Consider the following 13929-nt stretch of genomic DNA (forward strand, 5'->3'; position numbering starts at 1 on the left):
GGGAGCTGCAGACTGCAGGACGATCCCTCCTCACCCGTCACTTCTGCAGGCTGAACGGGCCCAGCTCTCTCTGCCTTCCCTCCTGCACCCTGAGCTTCAGCCCCCTCACCATCTTGGTGCCCCTGCACTGGACTCACTCCATGATGTCCATGCCTGCCTTACACCAAGGAGCCAAGGTGGGCCATAGTGTTCCCAGTTCAAGCTCATAAGCACTGAATATGTTGGAATAATCACTTCCCCCAACCTGCTGGCTACTTGCTTTCTGCAACAGCCCCGTGTTTGGGGTTGAGTCACAAGGAGGAGGTGGAGGTAAGCATGGGTTAAGGATGGATACGCTCTAGGGCACTGAGGTAACACTGCTGCACACACTCCCATCACAAGTAGGATGGCATGGTTTCGGCAAACAGGGTGTCTGCTCACAGCTTTGTGCCCCACCCTGCTGCTCAGACAGACAAATGCTGGTGAATCACTATAATTCAAAAAGAGTGCAGCTTGCTTTCAATTGCCACAGCTGTGAGCTGCAGCGCTCAGATGATTCACAAAGGGTTCAGCCTTCCAGGCCCAGGGGCTGGGGAGGCCACTGGTTGCAATGCCAGACATTGCAACCTCATCTGTGTTCAGGGGTCTTATATGCACTGAGGCAGTTGGTGGGATTTGAATTGAAACCACAGTCATTATTCCTTTTAACAGGAATACGATTAACAGTCGTTATTCCTTTCTGGCCTTCTTTTCTGTTCCTCTGCATTCACTGTGGAAGCTGTGGGGAGGTGTTAACTGTTTTGTTTGCTATTTTGTTATTGGATTTGGCTGGAGAACTGTTGTGGAGAATTGTGTGGAGGGGAGGTCTCCCTCTATTCCTGGTTCATCTTAGGAAATGTGGCAAGGTCACCAAAGAGTGGGGAAATTTCTTTGTCAAGCCGTAGACAGATTTCATATGGGTCACAAGAAGAACTCCAACCTTAACGCTACCACCACCAACAGTCTTACAAGAGCTGTGAACTATTTGGCAATGAAAATTGGCAGTTTTGTAACCAAAATCCAATTTTGCAGGAGAGTTAGCTTTGTGCCTTTCTTTGGATACTGTTTTTCTGTTGTGAAAAGCAATACATATGGAGGCCCATTAGAGCCTAAGGCTATTGTTGATGCAGTCTTGACTCATTCTTGGCATTCCTTTACCTTCCTTTGATAGCTCAGCTGGTAGAGTGGAGGACTGTAGGCTGTCACTGAAAAGTAATCCTTAGGTCGCTGGTTCAACTCCAGCTCAAAGGAAAGATTTTTGAGGTTTGTTTTCAGTTTTGTCTTTCACTTTTTTTCCAGAGTTTACAACTTCGCAGAACATCCCCTTCTAACCACTCTATACCACTCTGTGAAAAATTTAGTCTATTTCCTTGCTTGATTCAGATGGTTGTTACAGCTGTGGTTCTGTGACCATTGTCACCTCTCTATGAACCATTCACTCAGGAGTTGGAGTTGGACTCAGTGATCCTTGTGGGTCCCTTCCTACTCAGAATATTCAGTGAAATTTGTGAAATCTAGCTAATCAGTTGATGCCCATTATAAGAGCTTCTGTTCCTGCAGGGACTCAAAACCTTCTACAGATCCTTGAGAGGTGGAGCAGACACATGGTGCAGAGCTTGCAAAGCCTCTTTTACTGGAGTTGGGTGTGGAAAATGAGGGCAGGTCCAGTTACTGGAGCACCCTTGTTGCTGGTTTCACCCCTTTTCCTGTCTTATTCTTTCATCTTGAAGTTCTGAGGCTTTGAGTGGGGCAGTGGGGAGCTAAGAGACCTGGGGAAGAAAAATGTTTTTGTGAAGACAGGAAGGGTTCATTCAGGTACTGATACCTGTTTGAGACAGTGACTACATGTGGCAATAATCAACAGTCTCCTGAAAGGGTTGTGAATACCACTGGGCATGCTGTCCTGAGGTATATAATTTCCAAGAACTGTCCGTTTCAATGGAGAATTGTAAAGGTTGGGGCTGGTACAAAGGAAATGGATAAGAAAGAGCCCTAAGAAAGGACATCAGAGGCCAGGTTAAGAAGGCATTTTAAGGACTCATTCATACAGAAATTTTCTGAGAATAGAAAACAGGGCACTGCGACCTGTTAAAATTTTGTTTCACACAGGAAACTGACTCACTTTCACAAGACACAATGAGTTCTGAGACATCTGTAAGGAGCTTTATTAAAGAAAAGATTAGAGGGTTTTATATGTTTACATTAGGCGAGATGACATTAGGGATCTAAATCCCAAAGCTCATGCAAAGCTTCTCATGCAAAGCACCTCCTCATGCAAAGTGCAGTGCTAAGCTGAACAAAGGTAGGAGGTGGCAATTTTGTTCAGTTGCTTACCTTTCATTGTGCTTAGTAAAAAAATATTTGGTAGTAGTTGGAGTCAAATACACCAAGAAACCAGCTAAAATGAATAATCAAGTGATTATATGTAATTCCAATTTTTATTTTTTTTTTCTTTTTTAACTAATTAGCGTCAGATCAATGACAATCGATCATAGTACAACACTGGTTTTCTTTGTCTTCCAAATCCAGCTGCATTAATTCCCCTTCAGCCTGCAAAGCAGTACAGACTTACAGCCTCATAACCATAATGGGTTTTCAGCACAGGGAGGCACAGGACAGGAGGAAGCAGTTCTGCCTCTCCTCCCAACAACAAAACTGGCTCACCAGGTCTTGGGGTGGGGTGGGCAGGTCATTAATTTATTGCTTCATAGGTCCTCCCACAGTGGGATGGGGTTGTAAAAGCAGGAGTGAGAGAGGCAAGAAGATTCCTTTGCAGCCTAATAGGACTCCTAGGGAGGAGGATGCACAGCAGCATCATCTTCAGTGGGAATCTGGCAGTCAGTTTGTATGAGGAGGCAGAGAGGGGTATGAGCCTGGGTGATGCCACAGGAGGTACTGAAGTATATTTGTAACTAACCTGAATTAGAAATCTGTCCCAAAGCACCTGGGACAGATTCCCTCCCAACAATGTGCTTTTTATTGTCTTGGTGAGCAAAGTAGGAACCTTTCCATGATTCATGCCATTAATTGCTACAAAAAGCCTGAAAGCTGCCAATAATCATGCCATGTAAATCTTTGTAGTCATGTCAGGGAAGAGACCAATGCTTTCCCTGAGACTGGGGAATGGTGGTGACTGATGGGCAGTCTGGCTGCCTCGCAGGTATTTTGTTGATGTGCAGATCTTTCCTGACTTAATATTTCAGTCTGGGTTGCACAAGGTATGGTTGAAACAAGAATGAAGGGAGAAAGGATTAGTTAGAAGTAGGTTCTCGTTGCAAGTGGTGCTCCTTCTGTGCTTGAAGAGGGTGAGTTGTTTCAGTATGGATTCACTCATATTGCTGCACACCAGTGGATAGCTGAGGCCTGTGGAGAATACCACCTGATATTATCCCATGGCTGTTCCATTGCCTGTTATTTCAGCTGTCCCCATACTTGATGCAGTGACAACACTGACTCTGTGTTTTTCTCTTCAATAACATTCACACAAGGTAGTTTTATAAAGTGAGTTCCAGCAATTGTAGCCCTCAAGCCAGAAATGTGAATTTAAATAAAGTCCTGGTCTTTTTCTCACATATGTGTGGTGGGAGGCATTTAAAAATTGTATTGTCTTTTTTGATTATGAGTTTCAGCTTTTCCCTTAATTTTGAACAAGCTTCCCCACACAGCCAAACACCTCTGATTCATCAGACATTGTGAAGGTTGCTGTGTCCTTGTCTGAGGAATGGGGCTTCACAGGTCAGACCTCTGAAACAAAGATGTGACCAGCTGGGGACCATAGACCAGCAGTAGTACACTCCCAATAGACAAGATAGTGTTTGTTACCAGTGGGATGAGTGGGACTTTTCCTAAACATTTTCTTTTGTCTTGTCTCATCTCTTGTCATTAATCAAACCTTTAACCTATCACCTAGTTCAGAAGCAGCATACTGCGTAGTGAAGAAATTGAAGCTCACAGAGTTGGCATAAACATGTTGCAAAATATCTGTACTTTCTCCCCCAAGGAAGGAGCAAAGCTTGCTTTCCCTCAGGACAGCTTGGTGAGTAGGATCCAGTCGTCTGCACCCACAATTCTTCTTACATGGTTGTTTTGCACCTTTGCTAAGCAGAGTTCTGTGGTTTGTGACTGGTCTCCTCCGTGCTCATCCTGAAAGTAATTTTTCATTAAAAATTAAAAGTGCAGTTTTGGCACTGGCATAACTCCAGGTTCTCAGTTGTACTTGCATTGAATGACTTTGTGTATCTTGAGCTTTGTTTTGATTTTCCAATACAAATGAATCTCAGCTTCTCTCTAGACACCTGTTTTTACCTGTTTGCACCAAAGTTGTGTTGCAGGGATTGCTTATTCAGACACGATGTGAAACAACTGAGCAAAGCAGGGTCTGCCTAGGGAAATTTGATTAACCTTAAAGAAATTTCAGAAGATGCTGGGTAATCTCCAAATTTTGGATGTGAGCATCATGCTCTGGTATCAGGTTTCAGCCCAGAAATGTAGTGCTGCATCAGTGAAGGGACTGAAGCCTTAACTTTGTACTGAGCCCACTGCTTTTCTTTGAGCACTGTAACATTTTTCTGCTGTCGTTGCTCTCTTGTAGCCACCTGTTGCCTCTGGTCATGCAGATGTAGATAAAGCTCTCTGTACAGGGTCATATCTTTGTAAAGTTTTTTATTATGGCAAGGAAAACACGGTCCTGATTCCTGTCTGGAATAATAATATAAATCAATGGCAACAACTGCACAATTCCCTTACAGCTCTAGAGGTAGAATCATGGCAATTAAAATAATGTGCAATTAAGGAGAGCTTGAAAAAGCTTTTAAATCCAGGAAGCAAGTCAAGATGCTTTGCTGATGATTTGCTAGTTTGTAGAAATTGCAAGTGGTTGCAAATTGGCTTGCTTTTACCATGAAGTAAAACTATTCTCCAGTGTGTGTTTAGCTGGATTTATGAAAAACATCTCAGCATGGCTGGAAATGACCAACAGTAGTTGCTGCCTTTACTTGCATCCACCAGACCACATAGATTTACAGCAAACTAAGCAACTGTTTGCACATTTCTTCAGGCCTTCTTAACCACCCTGTAACAACCAATTTTTCTTTTTCCTATTGTCGTTGTTATAATCAGGCCTTGATAAGAATTGCTGCCAGAGACACCCAATCAGTCCCATGCTATCATCTGGGTATGATTAGAGTCCTCAGGACAGATTGAAGCCATTTTATAGCATTGATTACTTCCTTATTTCAGGTTGTGCCATTTCACCATTTACTGATTTAAAATTCTTGCCTCATTTAAGAGGGTACATTTTTTTTACATTGTAAATAACAAAATCTATTTTGTTGTGTGAGTCCAAATAAGCTTTGAAGTTTGTGGCTTTGTAATTTGAAAGTCATCTGGAGAGTGTACGCTTTCTTGTCATCTTTAATCAATGCACTATAATCAATTATCATATCAAAGTGTTCAATTACTTCTTAGTGCAGAGGTGCTGTAGCTATTTGGCCTAATTTCCTAGAAGATTCTCAGCATTCTCACTGCAGCACTGGGGTTACTTACCTGACTACTTAAAGATGTCTGCTGTGAAAATGAAGCCAGTACTACTTGAACATCAGCCTCCTCATAGAAAGCAGTGCCAGATGCTTCTTCAGCACTGCAAACCAATTCTCTCTGTCCAGTTTGTGAGCTGTGTGTACAGTGTTGCTGCCAGTTCCTAAGAAGAGAGTCTTTGTCTTTGTCTAGCTTTTATGCTAGCCTGGCTCCTTTTTTTTTTTTTTTTTTTTTTTTGTGACTATTGAGAGATTTCAACATTCCCTTTTCCTGCAGTATACTACTCTTCCATTTCTCAGGAATTATGGGAGGAAAGTTACTGCTGACTGTTGGGTCCATGAGTTTCACGTTTATTTGAAGGGTGAGGAAAAAAAATTGTGAGGTTTGTTTGGTTTGGTTTGGTTGGTTTGTTGATTTTTTTTTCATGATTGCTTATTCCCCCAGTCCTTATTGAAGCTTGAGATCTGTATTTGTGAATTAAGGATCTCTCTAAACTCAGAGTTGAGGTGTTGGTCCTCCTTATTGCCTTTTTTTTTGAGTATGTGGAACTAAAAAATATACAGACAATTTTATGTCAGTGTAGGGCTTTTTTTGGGGATCACTATGTTTTGAACTCCACCCAAACTTTAGTGTATTCATCCTTACATCCCTGTGACATGGAGACGTACCTACATCCTTTCTTCATGTAACACTGTTAGTCCCTAGGATTGCTGCAGTTGAGTGATGGGTCCCAAGCAGCTGCAGTAGAGAAGTCACCTGAACTTTATGAGGATTTGGCTGCTTTGTGTCCTCACTGCCCTTCCTTATTTCTCAGGTTCCTAACTTTTGATAAACAATTGACTTAACTCTCTGAGAAACCAGTAACGAGTTTTCCCATGATTTTAGTTAGCAACAGCTTTTCAGGCAAGATAATCTCCTTGGTTCCTTCTCCAAGAAAACTATTGAACTACCAGTGAATGAAACTCTAGGAGTATATTGCTGTATTAAATCTTGGAGCATTGACACAACCAGTTTTCCAGCACTGACTCCATGCCAGGAGAGCAGAGTGGTGTGTTAGAAGGGAATTCTGCATTCTAATGGAGAAGGAGGAGAGTGGTGTCAACCACTTGGATATCCATCCATCCATCCATCCATCCATCCATCCATCCATCCATCCATCCATCCATCCATCCATCCATCCATCATCTGAGGCATACTGTTGCTTTCCTGCAGAAAGACATCTGTTTGTGGATGGGCCAGTGCTCGGTCCTTGGTGAGAAATGAAACAGCGCATGCACATTTCATGACAGTGAAAAAAGCAAGAGAGGATACAAAGCTCTGTTTGAGCCACTTCTTATCAGGCTGAAGGAAGGAGAGCATGAGTGGTTTTGTGGTGAGAAGGTCTGTAAAAACATTGCCATAGTCCTCATCTCATTTTACCTTTTGAGAAATATCAAACTTGTGATGAACCTTGTGACCTGTCAGAGCTCTCAGCTGAACTGCAGCTGAAGAGATTCACTGTAAAAGGATATAGGCAGCTTCTTACTGTTGATTTTTAACCATGAGAGTTCCTAAGGGAAATAGCATATAGTAATAACATTTAATGGTCTTCTGATGAGCATCTGGTACTGGGTGTTTTTCTCTTTTAAATTGCATTAAAATTAAAACTGCATTACTGCAGAGTCCTCATTTCCTGTTACGAGGCGAATTATGATGCTCTATTGATTGGCAAAGCTGTTTCCCATCCTGCCTAAGTGTGGTTAGTGGACAGAATTTAGCTCATAGACACAGACATGCCCTACCAGCCCCCTCAGTTCTGAAAGTTTTTCCCTCTAAATTATTTATAGTGAAACCACTGATTCTCAAAATTTAAAACAGAGGAGAGAAGGTATAAAATACTCTCATGTATGCCTTTGTATTAATTTATGTGCTATCACATTGAATAAAAGGAAATAGCAAGTTAAGCATGTTCAAGAAGCCACATGATGAGTATAATTGATGCATTCAGCCTATAGAACATACATATAATAGTCCATTGTAGTTATGGGATGGGCCAGCCAATATTTTTGCCTTGGAGATCATTACTTAAGCAGATGACTCTTGACCCTTTTCTTTTAGTGCTTCAAGAAGTTTGCCAGAAAGTACCCTTTTGTGTCAATCAGCCTTTAATATCTCTCTCTGAGCAGCCTCAGTTTTTCATTTAACTTACTTCTGAATGTTAATCTGCTTTTTATCCCAAGGATCTTTATGAGAAATAAATTGGAACCTTTTCAGAAACGCAGTTGTAAAAGCTTCTTCCTTACTAGTTGAAAGCTTGCCACAGTGTAGCAGCAAGGTATGCGTTGTAAAATGATGTAAAATTTAACAAAAAGAGAAATCAAAACTAAAAAGGCAATGGTGCAATGCTGGAGAGACCTGCTGGGTGTTTCTGTATGAAAACTCTCTGACCTGTGTATTCCATGGAAGCATAGGAAATGGCAGCTGATAGACCAAAAAAACTTACATTTGCAAAGACAAAGATCTACTTTGACATAACTTTGCCATTCCCATTGGTCCTCATCCCACCCAAGGTGGCCAATGGGCAGAATGAAGAGAAAAGCTCACAGCCTAAATGGCAAACCACATTAGAGTAGATGGCTTAAACAGGTTTTGACTCAGGAAAGGAAGAGTGCTCCCTGGGATACTGAAGATTGGAGTAGTGCATGAAACTGGGTGGTTCCTTTTCAACCTTGTTGGGAAAAGGGAAGAAGATAGCAGCAAAGAGAGTGGGCTCCACTGAGGAGACTGATGCACACTGCTCCCAGGGACAGAGGTTGTGTGAATGCTACTGGGTACCCAGCTCTTCCCTGCGTATGCAGGGATTGGAAAGAAAATCTGTGTTTTAATGTGAGTTGTATTTCTCTTTCAGGGCTTTTTTCTCATCAACTACCTTCTTTCAAGGGGAGTGCCGGCAGACCTCTGGAACGAATTATAAGGAAATCCCATACCCTCCTATAAAAAACAAAAAAGCCTAATGTCAAGGGGTATGATAAGGGATCTTTGGTGATTTGAGAACAAATGGAACTTGGAGCCCTTTCCCCACACCACAGTAATTATTGGTGAAAAACCTCCTGAAATATGGCTTTTCTGAAGCCATGGTACCAACAGGTTCTTTCCCATTTGTTTTCTTTATGATGAGGCCTTTCTCTCCTCAGTGCACATGATGATACCCACTTTATTAAAAAAACCTACACAATTGATGGCTGCTTTTTCTTTGCTAGGAAAGACAGACCTTGGCAAATAATTACTTCTTGTTCTTACTGCTAACATCTGTATGACTTATTATTTATAGAGACTTGTTGTAAAAATGGGAATGATTTTCTTGACCTGGTAAGTTACAGTTTAAACCAATAAAAGAACAAAGGAGGGGTGCGTAAGAAGAGGACATAAGAAAGGCTTTTGTTTAAAGATTCACATGCACAGCTAATAGATGTAGCTGAAGAAAAGACATAAAATACCTCAGATTAATAACTATGACTTTCTGCTGGCTTATTGCTTTCTAAAAGCTTTCCCCTCCGTGGACACAGAGCTGTATAAAAGATGAAGTAGTTACACTCCACATTTTAGTCATCCCAATAATGATGGCAACATCTCTGTTAACAAACACATGTTCTCCAAGGAAAGCAATCCTCTCTCTAGTATTTCTAAGGGAAAAATTAATCTGGTTCACTTCTCTGTGTTGCCTCTATACTTGCTCTTCCATTCTTTGCTTCTCACTGCTTGACCCTTGTTGAATCACTCATGTAAAGCAACAAAACACTGCTTTAAGTATATAAATCTGGGTCCTTCTGTTTCCTGTGAACAGGTGCTGCTGAGAAAGTGAAGAAAAAACCTGTCAGAATGCTGTAACAAGCACTGTATATGAGAAACCTACTGGACAGAAAGCCCAGATCAAACACAAACTTTGTTTTTGCAAAGCAGGAAATGTTGCTCAAATTCATGTAGTAAATATTTATTTGTGCATCACAGGGAGCTTTCATGTAAGCTTGGATTAGCTGGAAATGAGGACAAAGCCTGAAGTTTTCTCCCTCTTTGCTATGAAAGCAATTGTGATTTTTTTTTTTAAGAAAGTCCCTCAGCTTTTGAGCTAGGCAGAAATACATTACATTTGACCTCAATACTGTGTTCTTCAGCAGCTAAAGAAAAAGACTTTTAGGCTGCTATTTAAATTTTACGAAATGTCCCAGAAGGATAGAGAGAGATATGGGCAAAGACCCAGAAGTGGAGAGAACCAGTGACGAGAAAAGGTCACACATATGGGAAAGGAGAAGAGGGACAAGGATAAGAGTGGTGTTTATTTCACAGGGGTAAAATCATGGTGTGCAAGTACAGGTTGAAAGAAGCCAACAAAAAGGGTTTTTTTAACACTAAAGAAGCTCAAAACTTGTGTAAAGTGCATTGATTCTACTTCATTCTCTTGCTTTATACCAGTTCTGTTCCAGAAATTAGCATTGCATTTGGCACCAGCAGAAAGACAAGAATCCAGGGAGTCACAGAGACATCCTTAGCCCTGAAGTCTCTTAGGGATGAGGGCTGAGGAGCTCAAACAAGGTAGGGGAAGTCTTGCCATTAATCACTTAGGTAGATACAGAGGAATGTGCTACCATTCACCAATGGCTTTTTACAGGGCCGTACTTCACAACACTCCTCCCACATGTTTTGCAAGTGTACAGATCAAGCTTTCCCAGCAGTAACCTGGCGTGGGATTACATTGTCCCCCCTCTTCCTCTTCCACACACCTGCAGCTCTGCCAGGAGCTAGAGCCTGAAGGGTAAATGCCTCAGGGGTGGTGGTGGATTGCTTCAGCCAACAAGCCTGGCAATCTTCTGCTTTTATGAACACTAAGCTCACCTTGGATATTGAAAGAAAGAAATGCATTAGCTGGGAAGCGTGTTGGGTTTCTTCCAAAGCACACTAGTATGTTGCTGTGCACACCAGCATGGAAACAATTTGCAGGCTGGAGAGCCAGTAAGCTCTCTGTCAAGGAGCTATTCCACATGCTCTTCTCTCCCTTCACCTCGAGTCATTCCTTGTTCAATCTCTTTTGCTTCAGTTTCACCATCTGATCTTAAATGTGGCCTTCTGACATGAAGAATCTGGGTGAGTAGAGCCACATTAGCTGTAAAATCCCTAGCCAATCTTATTTTTTGGCATGAAGATGGCTGTTACAGCATTGTTTTTATTATTCATCAAAAGGAAACTTTTCAAAGTAAATACATCAAATACCACATAACATAAGCTCTTCCCAACCACTGCTTCCTCTACTTTTTTCTCTTCCCCTACCTCCTATTTTTATAAGTAATCAAGTTGTTACTCTAGAGTCAGTTCCAGGTCATCTTTCATTTGCTCAGAATATATCCTTATTGGCAAGCTATTTTCCCATTATTCAGGAACACACATATTGTTTTACTTACAGCTGTGTGCTGTATTTTATGTTCTCATGTAAATGTTATGCCTGAATTATCATAACTCGAGCAAACTGGTTTTAGGGGTTGTTGTTGTTGTTATTTTTAGGTTCCTTCTCCTGCATCCAAAACAGGAGAGAAATATTACTGTATCTATTTTTCAGTATTTTATTTAGTCCTTGAAGTGACTCAGCTTTCCACATTTCTCTCTGCAGAAGGTAGATTTCCAGATTTCCTTCCTTGGCTGTGCAAGTTTCCTTACTTTGGGGAAAACTGATAGCTGAGGTTAGGAAAGATTAACAGATAAGCAGCATTGCTTCTATCTCATGAGAGGCAGGAAAGAAGACAAGGCAGGGACATATTCCAGAAATTCATTACCTGCTGTGTAAACCCCCTAGTTTTTCTTCTCTATTTTAAACTGTGCCTGGTTTCAATGAGTGTCCATGTTTCTAGTGTAGTAGAATCTGATGAAATCTGGTGAATTCTGCATTTGCTCACTATTTTCTTGATTTTGGGAGCTAATAAAATTAAATCTCATATTTACATCTTGAGGGCCCAGTGAGGCAAAGCACCCAAGTCTCATTGTTTCCAGGATGTTCTTAAATATTTGCTGAAGTGATTAACTTACTTGAGATCTTGATACACAAGAATACACTCTAACAACAAATACATACTGTTATTATTAATCTTATAATGTGTTTCATGACTGTATGTGCTAATGCTTGATGCATTATAGAGACACACAGTATGTAGAAGAGGTGGATTTTCTTCTGTGTGGATGAAAAAAGAAAAAACAGAATTTCCCCCTTATTTTTAGGATATCTGGTAAAGTGGAAGACCCCTGAAGGAAAGTGTGCTGCAGCCTTGTTGTTGGGTTGTTGTTCTTTTTTGCATCGTCTTCTAATGCAGAAAGTCAGGGCAGTCTTCCCCCCCTGCCCCCATGAGGGTGAGACCACATGCACCTCTTAAGCTACTTTATTCATACTATGTGCTTGTTAATTTGTGAATGACTTCAAGGCACTCAGAGCATTAAAGGAAGTCTCCTGGAGGTTTTTAAAAGAGATTCTCCTGGATTTTTTTAAGTTATGATATTTGTAGTTTGCATGGGCCTGTTTTTTTTGATTAAATGTGTGCTAAATGCTAATAAGCATTAGCATTATAACTGAGCGTCTTACTGTAGGTATGATGTTTAACTGGCATCCAAGATTCAAGAACAGAGCATTTGATCCACATTAGGTGAACTGTTCAAAAAATTCTTGTCTCTTTCATTATTTTAACCTCCAAAGAAGAAATCCTCTATAGGATAAATGTTTAAACATTGAGGCAAATGGACAAACAAACAAAACAATCTTTTATCATTGTTGGTGGGAAAAGTATTCCTTATACTTCACATAACTCACAAGGAACAGCTATCACAGTTCTGGTTGCAAGTAATATTTTGGTTATTTGATGTTTTCATGAGGAAAGAGAAGAGCTTGTAGCTGAATGCTTTCTCTGGCTGCTTCCTGGCTTGAATGTCAAGTGAAAATGCCAGTAAAAGACACTGACCAGGACATGTTTGTGTGACACTTCTCTTCCCCAGACTAATTTAGTTATGCCCTGCTCCACAACAGTTCACAAGTTGTTCTTGAAACAGTGGAGAATCCCAGAGGGATCAGGTTTGCTCTTTGCCCACCCTGGCCTATTCACCTTCCCCACTGCCCTGGGAGCCTTTGCTGCTGTGCCAATTACAGTCATGATCAGGGCTGTCTTTAGTGGATATTGATATCTGAACAAACAAAACAAGAGTCTGGTCTTAATTGCTGATGTCTTTGCAATTTGGTTTCCTGTGGCGTGTTTGTACAGATGTCATGGCTGGTATTCCCCTGCTTTTCAGTAATCATGACCATATTGGGGGCGGGAGGATGGGACTGATTTGCTGTGTGTTTGCTGCAGGAGCTCACACCTCACTCCTGTGGCTTCTGTTCCAGCCTTGCTGCCTAAGACCCTGCTTGGGATGGCTTCTCTTTGCACCTGTTCCTCTTCAGAAGGGCCTTGTGATCCCTCACTCTCAGTCTAGAAGAGTTGTCATTACAGCGACTATTGTCATGTGGTCACTTCTTGTCTACAGATTGAATGGGTGCTTAGGGACACACAGAAAACACCTCAAAGGACAAGGACAATGGAGAGCCCGAATAAATGACCACTATCTCAGTGGATCCTTTGTACAGGATTCATGTCCTGGATAGCCCTTCTTTCCTGCAGACAATGTTCTTTGTATTCTGCTGAGCACTTGCTACTGTGTTTGTCCAGAGCTGGTGCAGTACAGCCCAGCCATGGTCCTCTCTCACCTGCACCAGAGGAGCAACTAGCAAGCAGCTCCAAGTGAAAGGAGCTGGAAAGACAGATTTGGTCTTTGCTCACCCTAGACAGTAATTTCTTGGTTCCTTCTAGACCGACCTGTGCTATCTATGTAAAAGAAGTTGCTTTACAGTCAGATGATACTGCAAGTTCCTCTATCACTCCATCCTTTCTGCCCCAGGCAATACCCTTGCTCTTATTTCAAGATCTTTTTCCCTACATGTCTGACATGTTTAGGGGGGAGTTGGGAACATTTAAATCCTCTGACTTTTTGTGGCCAGCAGGACTGGAGGAGCAGTCTGCTCTAAGCAGAACTTCCCCTCAAACTACTTGCAGTCATATCCAAATAGCAATGGGGAAGAAAGAGAGGCTCATTGTATGCTCTCCAATTTTCTCTGTTAGGAAGATCAAAAGAATTGCTGCCTTTACTGGCAAATCTCAAGGATGAATTGTGGCAGCCAGACCAGTACTGGTCTGTGTTGAACTGTAGTCACCCAGAATAAATCAGCACTAATTGCAGTCTAGGGCTGTGATTCCAGAGGGGCTGCTCAAGCCCCACACAGTGACACCCCCCCCACCCCCCCACTGCCTGGTTGTTAAAGCCAGCAGCAAA

At 41.7% G+C, this 13929-nt stretch overlaps 1 non-coding gene across 1 annotated transcript; it reads left to right on the forward strand.

The window, feature by feature from the left end:
- The first annotated feature begins 1179 nt into the window (after positions 1 to 1179).
- TRNAY-GUA (transfer RNA tyrosine (anticodon GUA)) lies at positions 1180 to 1269 on the forward strand. Its single transcript is given in 2 exon segments — positions 1180 to 1216; positions 1234 to 1269. It is a non-coding gene; the product is annotated as a tRNA-Tyr (tRNA).
- The last annotated feature ends 12660 nt before the right edge of the window (positions 1270 to 13929 follow it).

Source organism: Pseudopodoces humilis, chromosome 1 (assembly GCF_049639895.1).
Source record: "Pseudopodoces humilis isolate 2021_Gansu_Grassland_sample_001 chromosome 1, ASM4963989v1, whole genome shotgun sequence".
Lineage (NCBI taxonomy): Eukaryota > Metazoa > Chordata > Aves > Passeriformes > Paridae > Pseudopodoces > Pseudopodoces humilis.